Source organism: Cicer arietinum, chromosome 6, assembly GCF_000331145.2.
Source record: "Cicer arietinum cultivar CDC Frontier isolate Library 1 chromosome 6, Cicar.CDCFrontier_v2.0, whole genome shotgun sequence".
In the NCBI taxonomy this organism is placed as follows: domain Eukaryota; kingdom Viridiplantae; phylum Streptophyta; class Magnoliopsida; order Fabales; family Fabaceae; genus Cicer; species Cicer arietinum.
This window is the reverse complement of record NC_021165.2, coordinates 36,956,424-36,966,922: the sequence shown is the minus strand read 5'-3', so window position 1 is coordinate 36,966,922 and position 10,499 is coordinate 36,956,424.

The following is a 10,499-nucleotide window of genomic DNA, read 5'->3' as shown; positions in this document are numbered from 1 at the left end:
TCTTTCATCTTTTTTCTTTTTCTCAATTTGGTCCTTTATTTAATTTTAAATAACGATTTGATCATTTAATTCTTAAAATGTCAATAATATTATCATTTTTCTATAGAAACTTAGTTCATCAACATCTTCAAAAAAAAATTCATAAAATTTATTACCAATTTCAATAAAAGTCATATATTCATCAAATTCATAATTCAAATCTTCAAATAAATCCATATATTTATCTCTAACAACAATAACAACACCAAATCCATCAAATAAAGAACTCACATTTAAGATTTAATAAAGACAATATCTTCTTTTTTTTTTTATCTTTCTCCAAATCAAATTTTTAACCTAAATCTTAAAATGTGCATTCTTTATTTGATGAATTTGATGTTGTTGTTGTTGTTGAAGATAAAAATTAATATGAGTTTATTTGAAGATTTGAGTTATGAATTTAATAAAAATTTAGATTTTGTTGAAGATGATAATTAGTTTTATGAATTTTATTTAAAGATGATAATGAACTTTCTAAATTTTTATAAAAAATAATAATATTGTTGACATTTTAAAATATAAATAATTAAATTATTATTTTAAAATTAAGTAAATGATCGACTAAAAAAAATGACTGAATTATAATCGCTGTAGATATTTGCCTGCAATATAATAATCGCTATATGAATTAATAGTTTCACACCTATATATAATGGAAAAATGGAAAGCATCCAAGCACAACTATATATATATATATATATATATCAAAACCTCAATGCATAATATACGCTAAAATAAAATAATCGGTAGAGTCCGTGTTGTCTCCACCGATACAATCAAGTGATAATCATAAAATCGTTTTGACTCCATGGGATCTGCAATTTCTACTTGCTTCGTCAAACAAAATTGGCCTTGTTTATCACCATCCGGTAGTAGAAAACCAAATTCAACGGCTAAGACACTCCCTATCCTATGCTATTTCCTTTTTCCAACCTCTTGCAGGCCGTCTCAAAATAACAGAACACAGAGACAACGTTGTCTCATGTTCCATAACATGCAACAATATACTAATTTAAATTTGTATTTTGTGCAAAATACGAATAATTTGTAATGTGTTGAAGTCTTCATATTTTTTCATTAACCTATGGTAAGATGTTTTTATTTTCGTTGTGTCGATAGAGTGCATGAGGTTACTTGTGTTGTGCACTAAGTTTTATTATACTATTTTTATTTATACATTATATTATAAGGATAAAATTTACGTTGAATGTTGTAAAACAAAGCATACTAAGCCATTTAACAACACACTTAATATACTATATGTGGCACTACGTACAATTCCAACATCAATTTCAGTTAAAAAGATACATATATAAAAACAATTGAATCCTAACACAATCCAATCCCAATACATAACTATATTGTTGTTCTTATAAATAAGTTAATATAGTTTGGGAAGTCATATAGAATTATAAAAAAAATTAGTTTACTATATAAAATTAGAAATAATGATATAATTTATCGATCTATTTTCTTTTTCTGACTTAATTTTTTTTATAGAATCGTACAGAAGAAGATTTGTCTTATATTGAAAATAAATTTAAGAGTTTGACAAAAAAAAATTCCTTATAACGTTTCATATTGATAATTAAAAAATAAAACAAAAGAATACATAAAATGCTCTGTATATAAGATTACAAGAGACTTAACAAACTAACTACTACTAACTATCTCTAAGTAATATTCTTTGTCGAGTGTTGCAATCACGCTCTCAAAACATTTTAAATGCAATGCATCTTGTTTCTAGTACAAAGTCACTTCTTCAACAACAATTGAGAAATGATGGATGGTCTAATTTGCTAGAGAATGTGAAGTGTTTTTGTCTAAAGCATGAGATAGAAATTCCTGACATGAATGCATAATTTGCATGTCTTCGGAAGAGGTCGATCTCGTCAATCAAATGTAACTATGGAGCATCACTATTGTGTTGACTTTTTTTTTCTTGTAATAAATTCTGATGACTGAATTAAATGTAAAATTCAATAAGCAAACTGTGGAACTTCTAGTTTTAAGTACGGTTTTAGATCCTATATATCATCAATACAAGGAATTCAACATAGATACAATTTGCAGCTTAGCATGGAATTTTTATTATCATGACTTTATTGAGCATAAAAGACTTCATATGAATTTACAATACTGATTCCATTGATGATATTTGCAGGTTAACGGAGAAATATTAAATGTTTGGTATACATCAAAATCAAACTTCCCAAATATATAACAACACTCTTTGAGTTGTGTTAAAAATTAGCTGAATGTGGAAAAGAAAAAAACTATTACTTGATTGATTGATAAACTTATTCATCTTGTTTTGACAAATCAGAAACAAAATAGATGATGATTTTTTTGCAAATAACTTGGTGGTTTATATTGAAAGAGACATTTTTATAGTTTAATTAGCATATAGTCAATTTAACTCTTTAAAGTATCGTCAAATTCAACTTTGTTAAATAACTGTTGTCGGTTATTTCCTTTGTTGTTATTTTAATATACATTATAGGCTAAGATTAATATAATAGTTTTAATTTTATTTTTGGTCACTCCACTTATTTTAGACTAGTTTCACTGCTGACAATGAAAACATAAATTAATTTTTTCAAACTACAAAGTAACCTAAAACTAAAACAATAACTTAAAAACTATTAAAGAAAATGTACCTTTCTATTAATATTGAATGAGATATGATATTAGGAGTTGAGAGTGGTTTGAGTACCATTTTTTCTCTATAAATAAAAGAATTAAGGTAGATGACCAAGTCCAATATAACAAACTCTAAATTTTCCTCTCCTTATCTTCTTTGTTCAGTATACATGGGCATGCATGCGGCGCCTCTTTTTTTTCTCATTATTCTCCCTCTTCAATTTTTATTTTGCAACACCATCCTTTTTTCTCTTCACCATTCAACTACAAGGGACTTCTTCATCCTCCTACGTTGTCTCTCTCTTAAAAAGATTTTGAAAATCTCAGTTTTGCGCTGAAAACTTGAAAGGGAAATGACGTATATTTTTATCTGATGAGACAACACAGAACAGGTCGCTTCAATCACCGAGTTTACCAGAAAAATGAGTCCACGTGTGATTTAACACGAAATCAGCACCTAAAATCGTAAAATCTAATATTTAAGTTAAAACACATTTTTGACAATCTTGAAAAGAATAATGATATGATATGTGAATATGGTAGACCTTAAAGTTGGAATGACTATAATTTGAGTGATCACAAAAACTCGTATCAAAACGGTTAAGTTCACTATCTTATGTGTGAACGTGTGCACGAGTTTGATTGCTTGCTAAAACCCATCAAGGATTGTTATAATTTTTGCACGATCGACGAGATTAGTATCTTTTGCCAAACGCAATATTACTGGTTTAAAATACATCTTATATCTTTTATTTTAATATGTCTAAAACAATTATAAAAGGTAATAGTATTAAGTTTTATAAACTTGTGTACCTATCTCTTGTGCATATCCCCATCCACTCTCATACTATATATCTAATAAAATATACTACCTTAATCTCTGTATATGAGACCACGTTAATCAAATCATAGAAATTAAAAAAATTAATTATAGTATTAAATTTATTAATAATTTATATTATTTTACTAGTTTTCTTTTAAAGAGAGAATCAATTTATGATTTATGGAAGTACTTTTTAGAGATTGCCAAAAAAAAAGTAATATAAATAAGAGTAAGTTAGTAAAGAAATAATACATTTGAAAAAATTTAAAACGATGTTACAAAAAGAGATAATGAAAAATACTAAGAGTGTCTTAAATTTTGGGACGGGGCACTACGCCAAAAATGACATTTTATAGCGCTCATTTTACGGCGCTTACTAAATACAAGCGCGGTTGTAAATATATTTTAAAATTAACGGAGCCTATAACAGCGCTTTTTTGACAAGCGCTGTGAAAAAAGCGTTGTTGTAGGGTCATATAGCGTTTGCGCATAATATTTACAAGGCTTTTACAGCGCTTGTACACAAGCGCTGTAAACTGATGCCCCCTCACATAATGTTTTACAGCGCTTTTTCCACAAGCGTTGTAAAAGATATGCGCTTTCAAATAATTAAATTACCTATTACAGCGCTTTTTCACAAGCGCTGTAAAAGACATGTGTTTTCAAATAATTAAATTACCTATTACAGTGCTTTTTCCACAAGCGCTGTAAAAGACATGCGCTTTAAATAAAAATCATTTACTTTTAAATAAATAAAAACAAATTTACGAACTCTCATCACCTCTACTCTGGAAACCCTCATATCCTCTACGTATTGTGCGGCCATCTACGTTGTCTCAGGTATTTATTAATTTGTTGTTGTAAAAGAATCTTTAGTTTTTTAATAATTGAAAACTAATAAATTGTTACATATTAAATCTTTTCTTTTTGAAATTTGTTGATCTGTTCTGTTTTGAAATTGTTACATAATAATGGACCTTGGATTCCATTTTCCAATATTAGATATGTTGATATTGGTTTCTTTTTGAAATTTGTTGATCTGTTCAGTAGCTTATAATCTTTAGTTTTTTAATAATTGAAAACTAATAAATTGTTACATATTAAATCTTTTCTTTTTGAAATTTTTTGATCTGTTCTGTTTTGAAATCTTTTCTGTTTTGAAATTGTTACATAATAATGGACCTTGGGTTCCATTTTCTAATATTAGATATGTTGATATTGGTATCTTTTTGAAATTTGTTGATCTGTTCAGTAGCTTATAATCTTTAGTTTTTTAATAATTGAAAACTAATAAATTGTTACATATTAAATCTTTTCTTTTTGAAATTTGTTGATCTGTTCAGTAGCTTATAATCTTTAGTTTTTTAATAATTGAAAACTAATAAATTGTTACATATTAAATCTTTTCTTTTTGAAATTTGTTGATCTGTTTTGTCCTTGTTTAAAATGTTGTTTTGGAAAACGTGTTAGAGAAGATGAATTAGAAGGACATCTAGTATGTAATGGAATTGATCAAAGCTACACATGTTGGATAAGACATGGTGAGAAAAAAAAAGGAAACATTAATTTTGAGAATAGTTCGACATATGCTTCAACTGACTTCGATACAGATACATATGAGCCGGACCGAGTTGATGAGATTGCAAAAGCAGTTGAAGAAGATCTTCGAGATTGTCCTAAAATGTTTGAAAGTTTGTTGAGTGATGCAGAGAAAGAATTATATAATGGTTGTACTAAATTCACAAGACTGTCAGCGATATTAAAGTTGTACAACTTAAAAGCGAGTAATGGATTGTCTGATAAAAGCTTTACAGAATTATTAACACTCATAAAAGATATGTTGCCAGATGATAATGAACTTCCCAGTCGGACCTACGAGGCTAAACGGATTTTGTGTTCTATTGGAATGAGTTACGAAAGGATTCATGCGTGTCCTAACGATTGCATTTTATTTCGAAACGAATATGAACTACTTAAGGCGTGTCCGAAATGCAATGTCTCTCGATATAAGAAGAAAGAATCTACTCCAGCAAAAGTCGTGTGGTACTTTCCTATAATACCAAGATTTAGGCACATGTATCGCAGTGAAGAAGATTCAAAACACTTGACATGGCATGCAGATGAAAGAATTAGAGATGGAATATTTCGACACCCTGCAGATTCCCCACAATGAGCAAAAATTGATCACGAGTATCCTGAATTCGGGATAGAGTCAAGAAATCTAAGACTTGCACTTTCTACTGATGGAATGAATCCACATGGTCTTCACAGCATCTCACACAGCATCTGGCCTGTGATTTTGTTGATTTATAACCTACCTCCATGGTTATGTATGAAGCGTAAGTTTATGATGTTGTCTCTGTTAATTTCTGGACCCAAACAACCGGGGAATAATATCGACGTATACTTGACTCCTTTAATTGAAGATTTAAAAATCATGTGGGAGATAGGTGTGGAAGTTTATGATGGGTATAAGAAAGAATGTTTCAATTTGAGGGCTATGTTGTTCGGCACAATTAATGATTTTCCAACGTATGGCAATTTATCAGGATATAGCATTAAAGGTCAGTGTGCATGTTCTATATGTGAAGAGAGTATAAATTGGATTTGGTTGAAACATTGTAAGAAGAATGTGTTTCTTGGACATCGTAGATTTTTACCTTATAGCCATCAGTATCGTGGGTGGAGAAAATGCATTCAATGGAAAATCAGAGGAAAGTAAAGCTCCTTTAGCACCGACTGGATATCAAATACTTGAAAAAGTACAAGGTTTGACCAATAAATTTGGCAAACCTTTTGCGGGAGAGCTGGTGAAAACTGGGTGGAAGAAAAAGTCAATTTTCTTTGAATTGCCATATTGGAAGTCATTGTATGTAAGACATTTCCTCGATGTGATGCATATTGAAAAAAATCATTGTATATAAGACATTTCCTCGATGTGATGCATATTGAAAAAAATGTATTTGATAGTGTTATTGGTACGTTACTCAATGTTCCAAGAAAGTCTAAAGATTGCATCAATGCAAGATTGGACTTGGTCGATATGGGAATAAGAAATGAATTGGGTCCCTTAAAGAAAGGAAATCGCACATATCTACCTCCAGTCGCTCATACTCTATCTAGAAAGGAAAAAATTGTTTTATGTAAATTTCTACACGAAGTTAAAGTTCCAGAAGGATACTCTTCGAACATTAAAAATTTGGTTTGTATGAAAGACCTCAAGTTAAAAGGTTTGAAGACCCATGATTGTCATATTATAATGGAGCATTTGCTACCAATAGGTATACGTTCCATTTTACCTGAAAAAGTTCGACGAGCCTTAACTAGATTATGTTTCTTCTTCAGGGAAATTTGTAGTAAAGTGATCGACCCTCAGAAATTACCGACATTGCAGAGGGAAATTGTTGTTACTTTGTGTGAGCTTGAAATGTATTTCCCACCATCGTTTTTTGATATAATGGTTCACCTTACTGTTCATCTGGTTAAGGAGACACAACTTTGTGGGCCAGCTTATATGAGATGGATGTATCCGATAGAACGATATATGAAAATATTAAAAGGGTACGTAAAAAGTAGAAGTCGACCAGAAGGTTGTATTGCTGAACGATACATTGTTGAAGAGGCTGCTGAATTTTGTACTGAATATCTGTCCAATGTTGAATCCATAGGGCTTCCCATGTCTCGTCATTCGGGAAGACTATCAGGAGAAGGGATAACTGGAAGGAGACTACTGACTATATCAAGGACAGAATGGGAGCAGGCACAATTGTATGTTCTGCACAATGATGATGAGGTTCAACCGTATGTTACAATACACATTGATCAGTTATCTCGTTTGAACATGAATAGGAATCAAAATTGGATAACTCGAGAGCACAATCGAAGTTTTGTAACATGGTTAAAAAATCACATAATGTCAAAATTTGATATAGACCCCGGATCAATTTCAAATAGATTGAGGTGGCTAGCAAATGGTCCGAGCTTACATGTCTTTTCTTACACTGGTTATGTTATTAACGGCTACACATTTTATACCAAAGAACAAGATGATCAGACCACTATGCAAAATAGTGGAGTCACTCTCGTAGCTGAAGCGATGCATGTCTCAAGTGCAAAAGACAAAAACCCAATATATGCAAATCTATCATACTTTGGGGTTATCGAGCGCATATGAGAGTTAGACTACACAATGTTTCGTGTTCCCATATTTGGTTGCAAGTGAATCGATAATAATAATGGCGTTCGGATTGATGAGTCAGGGTTCTTGCTTGTCGATTTTAATAGGGTGGGATACAAAGACGAGCCTTTTATTTTAGCGTCGCAAGCTCAACAAGTGTTTTATGTCACTGATCCTGCTGATGATAAATGGTCTGTTGTCCTATCGACCAATAAAATAAGTGATGATAACAATAATGATGAAGATGTTGGTAATGATCTTTTATTTGCAACATCACAACAACCACATGAAATTGATTCAACTGATGACGGTTTATATCTTAGAGATGATCATGATGAGGGAATTTGGATTAATCCATCGTATCGTATTGTAAATCGACAAACAAATGTGAATCCCACCAGGAAAAGAAGAAGGGCATCTTAATGTACATGTGTTAATTGTTTTATATAAGCCATGTAATCTGAATTGAGTTAATGAAAATTTAATTGTTTGAACATGTTTAATTGTTTTATATAAGCAGCCATGTATTTGATTTTCTGATTAATTTATTTTATGCTTATATTTAGCTTGATTTGAGTGTTTTATACTAAGTTCATGTAATTTAATATAAACTAGTAATTTACATGAACTAAACTGAATATAAATTAGTAATTTACATGAACTGAACTGAATATAAATTAGTAATTTACATGAACTGAGCTGAACTGAAAAAGAGCCTTAAATATAAAAATACAACAAGGAGGCCTTTTACAGCGCTTATTTGAAAAAGCGCTTTAAAGGGCTTTAAAAAAAACAATCATATAACATAAGAAAACAAGGAGCTCTTTTACAGCGCTTTTTCAAAGAAGCGTTGTAAAAAATTCTTTTTAAAAATAACATAAGGAGACCTTTTAGAGAGCTTATCTGAAAAAACGTTGTAAAAGGCTTTAAAAAAAACATTCATATAACATAAGAAAACAAGGAGGTCTTTTACAGCGCTTCTTGGAAAAAGCGCTGTAAAAGAGCCTTTTTAAAAATAACATAAGGAGGCCTTTTAGAGCGCTTATTAGAAAAAGCGTTGTAAAAGTCTTTAAAAAAAACATTCATATAACATAAGAAAACAATGAGGTCTTTTACAGTTCTTCATAGAAAAAGCGTTGTAAAAGAGCTTTTTTAAAAATAACATAAGGAGGCCTTTTAGAGCGCTTATTTGAAAAAGCGTTGTAAAAGGCTTTAAAAAAAACATTCATATAACATAAGAAAACAAGGAGGTCTTTTACAGCGCTTCTTGGAAAAAGCGCTGTAAAAGAGCCTTTTTAAAAATAACATAAGGAGGCCTTTTAGAGCGCTTATTTGAAAAAGCGTTGTAAAAGGCTTTAAAAAAAACATTCATATAACATAAGAAAACAAGGATGTCTTTTACAGCGCTTCTTGGAAAAAGCGCTGTAAAAGAGCCTTTTTAAAAGTAACATAAGGAGGCCTTTTAGTGCGCTTTTCCAACAAGCGCTGTAAAAGAGTCTTTTTAAAAATAAAATAAGGAGGTCTTTTAGAGCGTTTTTCCAATAAGCGTTGTAAAAGGATTATAAAAAAGCGTTGTAAAAGGGTTTTATATATAACAGTAAACCGCTTCAGTTTCCTCTTCATTACGTAAACTTCACTATCATCTTAACCTTCATCGTTCTTCTCTTCCTTTGCAAACCCTATCATCTCTTCCATTACGAACCTTATTTCCACGATCATCTCCCTCATTTCGAACCTTATTTCCATCGACGATCATCTCTCCCATTACACACAATATCTTTTCATTGAAATACGTAACTCTCATTACGTATTTCTTCAAACCATATTTCTGCGAATCGTATTTCTGCGAACTTTCTGCGAACCCTCATTTCTGTTGTTTAACGTATTTCTTCGAACCCTCATTATTCAGGTATTGATGTTATTAATTTTTTGTTATCACTAAAATGCATGTTGAGCTTGTTTAAGATATATTGATACTGATATGTACTTAGAATACTGCATGTTGAGCTTGTTGAAGTTATACTAAACTACATGTTGAACTTGTTGTAGATAAATGGATACCACCAAAGATTTAGAATGTCAAAATGAAGAAGTTGTCAACACCAAGACTTACGAAAATGAAGTCAAACGTGGTGCAACTATAATGCAAAAGGTCATAAAAGCAAGGAGCAATGGCATTAAATTTGAGGTATACTATACTCTGTTTGCTGTTTATTTTTTATCTTTTTTTAATAGCATGTACTTACTATATGAGTTTATTAGGTTGGATGGAATGAAAGTGGTCAACCAATCGACCCAAACAGCTCCATGTTTGTAAGTTACATTGGGGCTATTGTTCGTCAAAATATCCCGATTACAATTGATGATTGGAGAGATAAGGCGTTGAAGGATACCAAAAATATACTATGGAATGACATTCAAGTAACTTTTTTGATCCACTTTTTTGTCATTTATAATTTTTTTCATTGAAATACTTTACTCAAACTATATCTTTATTTCGCTTGCAGACTTCTTTTGTTCTTGATGAGGGGAGAAAAAGTTACGTAATGAGAGTTGTTGGGAAAATCCACCGGGGATTTAGATCTCACCTCTCTAATTTCTATCTAAAAGATAGAGAAGGAAAGAAGAATGTTGAAGCTCCAAGAATATATAAACATTATATATCAAATGATGAATGGAGTGCATTTGTATCCAAACGTTCGGACCCCGCGTTTGTCGTAAGTGATTAATTTATTAGCATTTGTGTTTTATTATTCATATTTTAAATTTTTACACGATTGCTATTTTTTTTATATAGAATATAAGTAAGGCAAATCG